Raw genomic sequence first — 14,953 nt, forward strand, 5'->3', positions numbered from 1 at the left:
GTACACTAAACACAGTGTATTCATTAGTTCAACACTACTATCTGATGAAACATATAACCGTATCAGTAACACGTACGATACAGGTTAATATAATTCGACAATATTATACATTTTTTTTATTCACTTCTAAGTGGTACATTAAGTGATAAGGTTTTTAAGGGGCTGCGTTCGTCACGGTGAGTCGTGTTCGTTGTGGTGCCCGTGTAATGATCACAGCGTGCGTAAATTCATTCGTGTAGACAAAATGCGACGACAACTATCCCTTACATTCTGTGTTTAAGGGTGGCAAGGGTAGCTGGTACAGGTTACAGGAAATAAAAAAGGCATTTTACGTTTTTAAAAAATAGATTTTTACACTTTACAGATAAAGCAAATTCTTTATTACGTTTTACATTTTTATAATATATTTGATAATTTGTGTTTAAAAATCAAAATTGGAATTTGCTTACGAATTACGACATTTAATGTGGAAAATGCTTTATATGCTTACAAAAAATAAGCTCTTTGTACAAATTACGGACGAATAAGATAGCTGATTACATTTTTCACCTCCCCATGTCTACGGATTTACGTTTTTTTTATTTATTTAAATTTCATTATTATAAAAATAAAAACAATTGATTACAGCTTACGAAAAGATCCCTTGCCGACCCTTTGTGTTATACTCAGTTTCCATCATGCTAACACGGGGACACATTTAGTTCCTACGCGGCCAAAACGGGACCGGTTCCACGTTGATCATTCGTAACTCAAGAAAGGCAGAAATACTAAGTGCAACTTTTCACCCGTAAGTGGTCGCGATCTCACTGAGATCGTGAAGCCACGAGATTAGCATCTGTCCCTAAATTGTTTCATTACACGTCGTGCGCGTGTTTTTCAAGAATATAGATATAATTATATATTCTGTCGTTCTCTCTTCTTGTGTTTCATGAGGTTTTCTTCTGTGCAAGTTTTCAATGGTGAAGCCCCCCAACGGAGTTCATTGAACCTAACATTATAGTGATATTCACAGCCGACACCGTTGGTTAACGTGGTTTTGGCGGTTCCGATCCACTGAGCCAGACTGGTGAAGAGACTTCCGGGTGAATCAGTGACATTCAATAACAACATATATAAATACACAATATAGGGAATATTTGCATTCATTGGAAGAATATATATTTAAAACTAAACCTAACGTTCTTTCATGTATTTGTTTATTCTCGATAATACAGGATCAGAAGTCAGCTATTCACCAATGCGTAAACTGTTTTTCTATACATATATATATTTGTGCTTCAGTGCAGAAAATATATATTCATTGCTACATTTTAGTTTAGACTAAACGGCGCGTCCTTGTGTAATACCCAAAGCGCCACAGACGAGCGTGCGTTCCAATTTTCAAGCTGTTTAAAGCGGGGGAGTCGTCACCTACGCATCCGTCAGATGGCGTGTAATTGTTTACAAACAAACGTCTACCTTTGCGTTTTAGTATGTGTTGTTATCGTCGCTGGGGACTCAATTCCCGCGCGTGCGCATGTGACGACCCCCCCGCTTCAAGAATGGCGACATTAATTAAAGAAAAAAAAATAATTAAATTCCCCTTTCCCCGTTAAATGCGCACGTCTGTAAATTAACACAGTCTGAGGTAGTCGTTTGCTGCATTCGATAAACACAACCGTTAGTGGCAGATGTAAGTTTTACGTGTGCTTTACTTAAAATAAATTAAAAATTGAAATGCTTGCTGCGCGTATGCCCTGTTGTTGTTTAAAGTGAGCTATAAATGTCACTCAAAACTCAAATGTAAAATTAAATTATGACGTACCATGTGTCATCATATATGCGTTGAAACAGAATTGACTGCCACATTCGACTGAACCCGGATGCGAGGAATCTAGGCTGGAGTTCAATGCGCCACCTGTCTGTTAATGACGTCATTCTTCCGAACCGGGTGTGATGTTCGCTCTTTCCGGCGGATCCAACGCTTTGAGCGATCAATCGATGCAGACGTTCTCTAATTTTGCCTCACCTTAACACTCGTGCGAGTGTTCTCGTCGTGTTAAAGGCAGAGAAAGTACCATCACCCAATGAACTATTTAACAGCACAGTACAGCACGGGTTGTACATTTACACTCGTAGGCACGTCCATACCACGCGTGGCGCATAAATACAATTGTAATGTTTATTTTTTTTTTTTTTACAACGATGAAAAGAAAAAGTATATATCCATCTGATACAATTGCTTGTATGTTTTCCAGTTACCAAGGCAACCAAAAATGGCTACGCTGATCCCGTGACGCAATCTTCTGATTCTGAAGGATCACTCACGTTTTTATTTTTAGATGAACGCAAGAGTCTGCCGAGCAGTGACGTCAACGTACTTAGCGATTCGGCCCTTCAAGCCTACAATATAGGGCTCCTTTGAATCACACCTGCTAATGACGTCATCACATCTACCTTGCTCCCAGGCTACCGAATGTCAACTAGTGTGGACTAGTGTCTCTGCATCGCATTGGCGGCGCTATTGTACTTTGCATTCCGACTTTAAATCTGATACATATGATACGAAAAATTATTTCATTTGATGAATCGATTGGAATGTTTGTTCAACCTTACTCGCGTTAGAAATTATCGACATGGTTTAAAAACTCGTTTCCGTTTTGTCAGCTTGTATCATGATGAGTTTTTTATTTATTGCCTTTTAAAAAAAAAAAGAATTCCCATGGATGTCGTCACAGATGTGAATTGTTCTTTTATGGATTCGTTGTGTGACCCGGGCTGTAAAAGTAAAGCTATTTATTCATTAAATATTAAACTATTAAATATTAAATATTAAACTAGAACAGTGTACTGCCTGAACGCATTTAAATCGCTTCCACCATTACTATAGTCTACTCCGCTCGTGTCACACTTGATTGTTTTGGTTGAATGACCTTTCCTTTAACAGTACTGTCCACGGAACACGTGCATGAAAAACAAAACATTTATGTACAGACGAGAAGAATTACATCATTCGAAACGAGAGACATATTAGCATGTAAGACACAGTCTGTTTTATTCATTGCTTGGCACGACAGTGTTCAAAGAACGGAACAGTCTGTAATGCGATGTTTTGGAATGAATAAAACATTGGCTCTATCGACCTGCTCTAGTACTACCGTGAGTACATCGACACTGTATCACGATATTTCGCAAGATGCCATTAATTTCAAAGTTAATCTGTTCACCTGAAGAAACTGCGTCTACATGAGACAGGTTTATTTATGTTTTGCGCATGCGCAGTAACTATGGCCAATAAACAGTCAATAAAATAATGGCGTTCTTCACTGCTGTTATTACACGTATGTGTTCCGATAATAATAACGCAACCTAACCTATTTGGAAGAGCGTTGCAACACCAGGCCCTGAGATAATGTTGATCCGTGGGCGACATTTTTGCCAAACACGCCCAAGCGTTGACAAAGATGTAAACAAATGGTTTATACATCATGTCGAATTTGATCCATAAATTCCCCGTGCGTAAAATGGTATATTGTTTTGGAATGGAGACGGGAGAGTAAAATCGTGATTAGAAAAGTATTTAAAAACGTTATTTCAACTTTTGATGACATAATGCTGTTACTTTGTTTCTGTTATTACGGACTTAAAAAATGTCGTCTGTTTATAGTTTGCGTGACTTAATTTTATTCACGTATCACTCATTTCAATTTTTCGTTATGCCACAATATGACATTTACTGTTATTATGCAATTCAATATTTTCATAAACAGATGGCAAATCAGAATAATTTTCATTGCTTCAGTGAGGTCGGAGGTAATAAATAGCAAACAATCAACAAAGACGTTTGTGCCCTGACTTGGAGGGTCGGGTGAACGCTTTAATTCTCTATCATTGGGAGGTATTTGCATGGATGCGTGAATACAACATCAACACCCGTCTAAATGTGAAAAAACCCACATATTAGAAACATAGTCTTTCGGCAAAGCTTCTTGAGCGTAAACGCCAGTTACAGGATTTCGAACCAAGGTATAACGTTTTTCGAACAACATACCGAGAATGTACTACATTTGTACTATATTCATTCTCTCCATTTACGCGCGAACACTAGGATTAGTTGTCACTCCAAAGACTATGAGACGAACGCCGGAAGTCATGCAATGAACAGCTGAATGGTGCATAGTACTCATTGCTGAAAACATATCCAACAAACCGTGAGTGTTTCGATTTAATGTCTCGGCAATGCTTTGAATTTGATTTGGTTTCACCTGCTCAAAACGTGGGGTAGAACATAACTAGATATTTCTAACCACTGATTCGTTAAATTAGTTTTTCGCAACTGATTGTGTTGATATTGGTCAGCAGAGCGGATATTCTGATTAAAATGATTCTTTCGGACGAAAATCGAACATGCGCGGTGCGAACTAGAACGAATATTGCGTATCTGCAGCAGAAAAAAGGCGAATCGACCTTTTGTAATTGCACAGGAGCGTCAGTGCGAGTTATAAAGACGAGAAGTTTATTTTATTTGACAGATTTAATCAGAAACATATGCACGTTCATTGTTAGGCTTTTAAGTAGTTAAAGTGTACGATGAATAATCTCAACGTACACTGGGAACCGGCGAGAGGTTCAAATAACGCTAGACGTGGGTGGGTGACTGGATCGCCTTTCACGGACTTGTAATTTAATTTTAAAAAAATTGAAGCACGAGTCGTCGCTTGGGATTCCGACTGCGCGTAACTTTTGAGCAGATCTATTACCCGGTTCACGCTGTCGGTTGGATTACAACCACAACTTTGAACCAGGAAGTGATGTCATCGCGAACCAACACACGCACGGAAAGTCCAATGGCCACTCGGTCAACCAACCAACGTGCTAGGCATCTGGCAAATTTGTGGAGTACGCTAATCGCTACGTGACTCGCATGGCGAGATATATTATACACAACGCATGGTTCTACTATTGAAAAAAAAAGAATCACACATTTGAAATGAAAACAACGAGGCGGAGCCGAATCATAAGAGTTACTCTAACACAGTGATACACATTCGGGCAGAATTTCTATGCTTAAATGTTAACATCATTACCATTTTCATTCCGCAACAATAGGTTCTATAATATCGTATCGCGCTTCAGGAGACAAACATGCGGACTTTCATGTATTGTGATATTACAAATACCGTGATTTTGCTTTAATATTTATATCACGTGCTAAGTCACGTGAAGTATAAATAATCATAATCAGTGAAATCATAACCAGTGAAATCACAAAAGCCCCAGGAACCAAAGAAACGGTATAGGTGTTACAATATACGGTGAAGTTATATACAAGGTCTCAGGTATGCAATAATAGTCATTTGAGCTGCATGAAAGAACAACACTGCAGCAGGTAGTGGTTTGAATGATTTATCAAAACATTTCCTAAAAAAAATGCAATGTTGTTTTAAAATTAACTAACTTTGACTTAACACAAGTCGGTGGACAGGTATCGATGCAAAGCTTACGCTACATTCCTATCAACGTAAGCTGACCCCCAAACAACCCCACTCATGCATCTCGGATGAGGTTATTTGTTTCGAAGCGAGATTTGACCTGCTCCACTCGTAGCATCCGCCATACATCAAACATGAGTCATCGCCAGAAAATAGTTTCTATTGGTAGTCATGGGCCGAACAGCGACATTGACGCCCCCTGATATCATTTTTCAAACACAAACACAATTACCACATTTGGCCACCGACTTACAGTATCGGTCTATACACTTTTAAATATCGAATCAAGTCGATCTACGAGCGAATCGTCAAACATTTCAAGCAGTATGTTCATACCATCAAATATTTCACAGCATAGTCTCAAGATCCCAGTTCAGCTACATAAATGATCTCAGAGTGCAACTCGAGTTAAGAACCAAACTGATGCGAGATATTCAGACGAGAGAAAACAACATTTCGCTTTAAAAGATTGACTTGTGTAGTAAAAAGCTAATGAGATGGGACATGTATACCCAAATGGACTGAGGAGAGTAGAATATTGATGCAAAGGAGTGGACAATTGATGATGGTAAAATTGAAATCGTCTATTTTGCCATAAATTGTAATAGAAAGACGACTAGTTGAGTCTTATTCAAAGTAAGACGCATGGACAGCCAATTCCGAGGCTGCGTATTACCATGGTAATATATTGACCGAAATAAGAACAAACGATGAAAAAACATACCATCGATATATACGAGTGTGAAATGAAATGACTTGTCTCCCTGAACTTTCCTTTTTTTTACGCAATTTCTAAAGACATTCTTCTTCATACGATGGAATGAATACATCACCCAGCGAGTGAGTACAATTTGTTCCAATGTAATTACGAAGTCGGTACTGTGATGTATGCGACGCCCTCGAAAATCAATACGTTGTCAATAACAGCAATCGAGACATACTGCTAATGTCACCGTCGGTGTAACAATTACTTGTTGAAGCAATTACAGAGGGTTTTCTAGAGAACGACTAGACTTAACATTCAAAATATATTTGTTGGCAGATAAAATTAACTTGTGATTGAGTATGTTAACACCATTACACAAATGATATTATGTGTCAACAATTTCACTTTTTCTTGTGTATACCGAGGGTTTTTTAACAGAAACCACTTAATTATGACTCAGAATCCCACATGTGCAACAGGATGTGCTCACATCTATTAACACTATTCTATGTTTATCGCAATATCTTCATCCCATTTTGATTAGGTACTGTGGTATACTTGTTTATTTTTATTTCTTTGTGGATTATTTGTCAGTTACTTGGATGATTGTAGTGTAACTTGTTAGTCATCTGTTCTTGGACGTATCAATTGAAATGGATAGGATATCATTTGGGTATGCTGTTATTTCATCTTCAAACCGACATACAGAAAAAAGTCTTAGACAATTACAATATGTTATGTAAATCTAATAAAAAGTACTGGTGTATAATAATTCGCAGGTAGTAGTTCGGTATATGGTGCTGACAAATATTTTACATTAGAAAGTGATCTGGTCATCGTGAACTCCAGTTCAACTTAGTAATAACATTTGACAATATTCCAATGCATAATTATTAAAAAAAACGAATTTACAAATCGAAGAATACAAAAACAAACGACGGCAAACCAATCCCCAAGTTCAAAACAATCTGCAAGTAAACTAAAATACATGGTCAAATCCGTGACAGAAATGTATATATACTTGGTGTGACGTAGCCATGAACAGAGTGAACACATCTTTCTCTATATGTGGCACTCTCCATATCTGAATCTAAATCATAATCAAATAATTTTCATTAAAAACTGATAGTCTATCAGTTCCTAACACCCTGTGGCATTTATTGAGATTACTTAAATCAATGATAATTACATGAAATTGATAAGAAACATCAAATGAATGTGAAACCCAAATTCTGTTTATTCTTTGCTTGAACATTCGGGGGAATATTAAATTCTTTAGGGGTAGCGTCAGTTGTTCTAATAATTTGTGTTACATCACCGTAATGGAATATCTGATTATTATTTATAAACCGGTAATGGGTTAATATAGTTTATGTTCAAGTCTACTCGTGATTAAGAATACCAAAAATATACGGTATACGAGATATTTGAGAAAACGAAAGTGACAGCTATATTGTTATGAATGTTTTTTTTTTGTCAGGTCAGTATTATAACGTTGTTATGGTGAAGGTATTGTGTCATGTATTGTTGGTTAGTGACATTTGGGTGACGACTTTTTGTTTTACAGAATTATGTAAAGCAAACTGGACGGGGTTTTAGGAAGTGTTAACAGAATGCTAAATTTATATTCTCTGTAACTGATTTCAAAACAGCATTTCATGAAATTGAACAGTATTTGTCACATTCTCTCGAAATGTAGTATAAGACTGTGTTAATTTTTTCATGTACTTTAATACTTGTATATTCGATTCACGGCCGTCCTCCTGAAAGAGTGTGAGAAAGCTAAGCTAGAATCCAGAAATGTGACATTCTCAATACATATGTTTGTAATGGTTGACTGGTAGATTGAGTCAAGGACGACGATGAACGTGAACGTAAGAACAAAAATGATAGATGATCGCTTATTAGCAAATATCAACAAATAGAACATGCAGAATACGAAGACGTATCAAAGTATGGAACCCGATACAGCATACAAATCAGAAAACAGTCCCTGGGAGTTTAATAAGGTTAAATATTTATTAACCGATTTTGACCTTTAGGCTAATATCCCCCGGGCTTTTTTTTATTTTGAATAATCACATTTCTGTGACATACTGTCCGCCATCGTGATCTAATTTAGATACGTACCATACTGCACTGATCGAACCAACTAACGATGACACGTGGAGGGGGCGGACGTACGGAAGCTGTTTCCTACTGTGAATAAATATATTGATTTTCAGCGGGATTTTCCGTGCCAATGGTTAATCAACACATTCAAAGACACGTAACGAAAACATGAACTTCCTGTAACCGGACCGCGGAAATGGCTTGTTCTCCGACGTACGTGGCGAGGTTGAAACTGTAATTGTTTTGCCGACACTAGTGAATCAGTGTCATTCGGCGACGACAACGTTATATTGGTGTCATGTTTATATATATATATATATATATATCGTGACCAGCTCGCTGAATGGATGAGATTAAATACATTTTATTTATTCTCTTCACTTTGTTCGTCTTGCGTGATTGAGCTACTTGTTCGTAGAAGCGTGATATTGGCTTCTGTGTTTGAGCGGGCTTGCGAAATTAAGAGTGTTCCCACAACCACCCACAATGCATTGGTGTATTGTACCACCTGTTTATTTTCAACCAATCGACACTCGTTTGGAGAATTAGGTGGTCTGACACTTCTATTTGGCTCAACTGCGAATTGCTAGACTGATATTGCGAAACTACCCGGGGATTTAATGCATTTGTAATCTTGGCAAAAATCATCTATGCGTTTGATTAGCATGCAAATAGCGAAGACGAGGCGGAGAGAGAACCAGCGACAACCGAGCGATTTGAATTAATTATGCATTTATGTATGTGTATACATGCACTGAGTATATTATCATACACCAATTCGTGTGCCTGAATACATTATTTAATCGTTCCTACGGCTTAGTACACACCACAAAGAATTTAAGAAAACTAGTTGATGAATTAACAAGTTGACGTCACTGCAGATGAAACCACCTAACCGTTGCGGGATACATGTACCATGTGTAATCTTGCAATCAGAAATCACTACTGCTGTTGTTGTTTTCATGGGTAATACTCAATTAAACATTTATATTGTAATATACGTACAACATTTATATTGTAGTATATGTACATTATCTATTGTAGTATGTAAATTTATTTAATTTTCTTCTTACTTTACGCATTTACTTTATGGACCTACGATACCTGTACAATACACGCATATAGCCGACACCGAACGCGTCCATAGTTCTCCCATGACTATAGACGTGATTAGTTGATGGAACATCGTAAGAATTGTCAATCATCTAGTGATATCATTACAATGGGTAATTTCCATGGCCAATGAACGAAAAGTATTTTACTTGTCATTTTAAATAATTCACTCACCCACTCGTTTGAATATATTTGCATGTTTAATAATTAAAGATAAAACGGCTATCGATGCTATGCTTCTATTGTAGGGAAAGCACACATATTGAGTAAGCGCTGTTAAAACATTTTGCAAGCCACCTACATCCGGCACATCAAAATAGATTGAGATATCTTTCTTTTTAAAAATGAAATTCAAATTAAAGGTTGGAATCTTTTCACTTACAAGTCCAAGTATATGTCTTTAATTTGTTTCATTTTGAAATTTTACCTACCATATACCTACCTAAATTAGTTTAGGCTGCGATACACTGTGCCTCACCACGACAATGATTTATCTCCGAGAAATGCTACTAGCCTTGTCAAATAATAAACACAGTTGGCGAAATAAACATTGAAACATTGGTCCGCTTTTCAGACATGTTTTGTATATTCAGTTGGCCTGCCCACCAGACCGATTCACGTTCTCGAAAAGCTGGCGACTTTTCCTCATATCCATTAGTTCACAGTCCCGCTGTTACAACAGTAATAATTGCACCCCAACATCGCATTGTTTGGTAATATATGTACGTAAAAACGACTGACACATACTGAACGAAAAAGTGTTGATGGTGATCTGACCAAGTTAAGGTATTGATGTTGAAATGCCACCCGAATTTATTGTTCAGTGTTGTCATTTTGAATAAGGCGCACGCACATGTTCTGTATTACTCGCTCGCATTTTATCCGATTATTACACGGACCAATGTATTTAATAGTATAATATGCTTATGAATTTAATTGTTACACAGCTTTTGTTACTACTTAACTGTATGAATATAGACACGATTAGTTGACCTCATTATTAATATTAAGTTGATATCTTAATTTGATTTCACTTTATGTAAGGGTGTATGTGTGTATACTGATATATTGTCCGGGAAAATTAAATGAAAAAATGTATAATTCACTAAAATAGTAATCGTGTACATAAATGTGAAAGTACCTGTCGTGTGTGTGAATTTTAGAATTGTGTTTATCATTTTAAATCCTCAGTATTGAGAGAATTTGGAATGGCGCAATATAAAAACAAAATAATATTAGTTTAGTAGTTCATGTGATTATTTTATTTTAATGGTCGTTAATTTGCATATATTTGCATACTTGAATAAATCATCTGTTACGAACACATGACTACAAGATAATGGTTTTGGACTCTGTTTATCAGTGTCTATGGAAGGTTTACAGTAAGTTCACCGAAAAGGTCCAAGATGAAAGTTTGAAATAAGTCGGACATTGGAAATGGCTCTTCTTTGTCAACACGTGCTACAAAATCATAATACTGACCATACCACGCTGACGCCAATACATATATGTGTGTTTCAAAAAGGAGTCTGAGTTTTGTTGTATTCTCCCTGTGCTCTGTCGATGGATGTCTGTTCGTATTAGTATACTTTTTGTGACGTCACATGACACGCACAATTCACAGTGACGATTTTAGTGATAATTATTGACAGTCATTTCATATTACCAGTATTAAATTTTATCCGGATTAAACGGAAATTAGCGCATGAGTTGGACACATGAAAGTCGTGAATACGATTACAACAGACACAGGACTGATGCAAGCACAATACAAACCCCTCAAAACAGCATCCTCACCACCCCTTCAACTGAATAGACTCGCTACCTTTTGATGAAATCTTGCCGACCGTCGTACTATGAAAAGATGAATTAATTCAGAAAATTGTTACTATAGAAATAGAAATATCTTCCCAATGACACGTCCTGCTCAAAAAAAGAAAGATGTGCGGTGAATAGTGACATATTATTCTATGATTGGCGAATCAACATAGAATTCACATGGAAGTCGCTACAGATTTACACGTGCGCATCTGTGGACAGTGTTTTTTATTCATAAAAAGTACAGCATAACATAGCGGACACGTACCACCAGATTTGTCCAGTTTGGACATTTTCGGAACTTTAGAATTCAAGAATCATAGTTGTTAAATTTGCAATTGATAAAGTCTATTATATTTGTTAAAATCTGTCAAAAAATAGTATCAAATAACTAGTATGTGGAAAATACTCTTTCAAATAAAACTATTACTACCGCCACTTTATATTCACCCTTATGTTCTTACTTGTAGTTACATAATGATATACGCTCGAAGCTATAATGATAACCATTATAGGAATGGCACCAGCTCAATTTCTTGAATAGACCTTAAACAGAAATGGCCGCCGAGTTCTCGTTGCGACCGAGAGAGCCACGAGACTTGTGACGGTCTTTCAAATAATTGTTCTCATTCTCACCCGTCATCGCATCCACTGTTTATCAAAGAGTGAATACGAGCTTTTGGCGAGGAACGTACACGAGTTTAATAAATCTCATATCATATTCTATTATCACATGTATGTATTTCCAGCTGTTTCGCTAGCAAAAACTAACATCAGAATCGTTATTTATGTACGCGCGTTCCATTCATTTGCACACACGAATCCATTTCATCGTAAGTACTTTGTGACCAGTTTACTGCCCGCTATTAAATAAATAATTTAATAGGTGATTTTCTGTACTTCTACGAGATCTCACTTCAATTTTGGGCTAGTTCTTTTGTCAGCAGACTCAGTAAACATCTCACCTGTAAATCGTCAGGTAGTAGAAACGGTTCCGTGTTTTGCAAAGGTGAAATTGGTAAAATTAGAAACAGCGAATTTCTTAAATGCGACTTTCAAATGAAAACGCTCTTTAATGAATGCATGAGACATTGATCATTGTTAAAACAAGTATTTTATATATATAAGTGAATCATCTAGTCACGAAACAAGCAGATGTTTTGGCATTTCGGAAGGTGACTATTTGGTGACGTTACAATTCAAAAAAATGCGAGAGGATCAGTCAGATTCGCAGGTCAGGGGGTATAATATGGGGAAAAATATTACATGGCTTTATGTCACTAATACTGCATGATACATGTGATAAAATGTATATATTTTATAGTACGAGCGTTAAGAGTCAATTATTCCATGCGTTCGTATGTCCTTTTCTCTACGTGTATGCCAGTTCTTCCGGAGTCTTAAGTATTTAAGACTTATAATTCAATATAATATTAACGAGTCGCCCATTTCTACTTTCTCTTAGAATAGTGCGCTGTAATAAAATTGTATGTATAAATTTACATTCACATATGAAATTTGGTCAGAAATGATGATTGAAAGAATGATTTGGGGGAAATATACTGTTGCGTTAATTGTGAATATGAAAGTTATTTAACACATTTTTTTAGCTCTCTGATCGGCAAATGATAAAGAACAAAACATTTCAAGTCAAATAAATAACATCGAAAGAATTATTTGTTATCTAAATCTCCTGTCATTCTTAGTAAATTTGCTGAAAAAATAATTGATCCTCAGCTCTAGTATATATTCTTAGGCAATCGTGCATTTCTATTTCAGTTAATTTGTCAGCTTTATCCTTCTACCCACATTAAGTGGGTATATAACGAGGAATCTCTGCCATCACATATGTCTCTCCGTGACTGCCAAGCCATCAGTTTGCCGAATAGTGCCCATATGCGCATAATATACCGTAATGCCTTGAAATGTACATTCGCTTTGTACTCAATGCAGACACAAATTATAGCTGTTGGTGGTGCATATCTTGCACGTACTTCGAACGAACCTATGGTATCGATGATGTAATCGAACAACATGTCACTCGCAGACGTAATGAATCGAGATAATGACAATTTTTTCTCATATTTAAAAAAAACTATATTTTGAAAAATATGACAAACGTCGCTGTTACTCAACTGCGACCCGATCGTGGTTGTATGTTTCGACAAGCGACATTTTGACTGTCAATGATGGGGGGTTGATAATCGTTTTCGGAGAGCCTTAAACTCCAAGGCACTCAATATCATTTAGGTATTGACTTTATTCACTGCAATACCCATGATTTGCCTGATACCCCCGAAAAAAACATAGCCCTACCATATTTAGCTTTTAACATGATATCCGTGACTCGGTTTATCCGTGCGTGATTTTCATTCTACCATCGATATGCGATACGCACATGAGTGGGCGAAGATGCACTTTGAAAGTAGATCATGCGACACAGATACGCCTTGGAGCACATCTCAACAGGATAAATTATAATTACTGTAATTTTTTAATTATCACTCAATTTGAAATTTAAAACAGCAATCTCGACAATACTGAGTAGAATTACCATTAGCTTTCAACAATTTACTTTAGGGTCACTGTCATGTCTGTCCAGGCTGAGTACCTCAGAAACCTGTTCAATTGATATGCCGGATTTAAATACCTAATCCAGCTATACAACAAAAAGCCATTTTCTCAAATCAAGTCCGTTCCCGCGAAGCCATGTAAAGGCAGACCAATTTTCATTTAGGTGTAGCGACACTCGAGTTGAATGAGACCCGATAAAGACTTGAGGCCAAATTACCAACCTTCGCTAATTCAATTGCTCAATTGTGCTTCTCTAAATTATGGCCAGACTTCCTGTAATTACTTTTTTTTTGCCAAGAATCATCTCTATCTTGCGCGCGCCGTATTCAGATTACATACAAACCGGTCATTCCAAATACAAGGGGGTGGTTATTGTATCGCTGCCTTCATTTTCACGTGTGAATATTGCCTTTATTCTCAACGTCGAGCGTTGCTTACAATCAGGCGGTTTGATTGACAGACTCTCTCGACGACAGATGTATATTTATGTTCGCTTATGGCAGTCACATTCTCAAACACAATAGTAGGGAACAATGCTTGTATACGTTTACAGTTGCGTGATGGGCTCACAAACGGGAAAAACACATTACATGAATGTTTAAACAAAAATTATCATCATTATCATCATCATCTATAGATCGGCTGATAAATAATGAATACCGGAGAGTAATGCATGCACCAGGGAGCACTATCAATGTAAGTGTAACCGGTGAGCATACATCAGTAATAGGAACTGCTTTGTGCAGATACATTCGCAACCTAGACACGATCTTTATTGTACTTAATAGTATGTAGTTGACGCTTATGCTGTAATGATATCAGATAGCTGATTGATTATATTCCAATTCTGTGTGATTCACAAAATATAGCTGATCAATATCTGATCTACATGCAGATGCCGGGATTGTGGAGGCTTATTCCCTTTGCACATGGAAGGAGTTTGTTACTGACAGATAGCACTCATATCGGAACTGCTATCATTTATGCATTTCGATATACGCATACTCAATGAGTTATCTAAGCATAACTAATGAAGTATTTGTGCATAATTGATGAGACATGATAGGTTCACGAGAATTGGCTAGACAGGTTGCATTAATTTTAACATAAGGTTATTCTTCTTCGGGAATATCTGTTGTCATATGTGGTAGCTTATTTA

Source organism: Saccoglossus kowalevskii, chromosome 14, assembly GCF_978046115.1.
Source record: "Saccoglossus kowalevskii chromosome 14, keSacKowa6.1, whole genome shotgun sequence".
NCBI lineage: Eukaryota > Metazoa > Hemichordata > Enteropneusta > Harrimaniidae > Saccoglossus > Saccoglossus kowalevskii.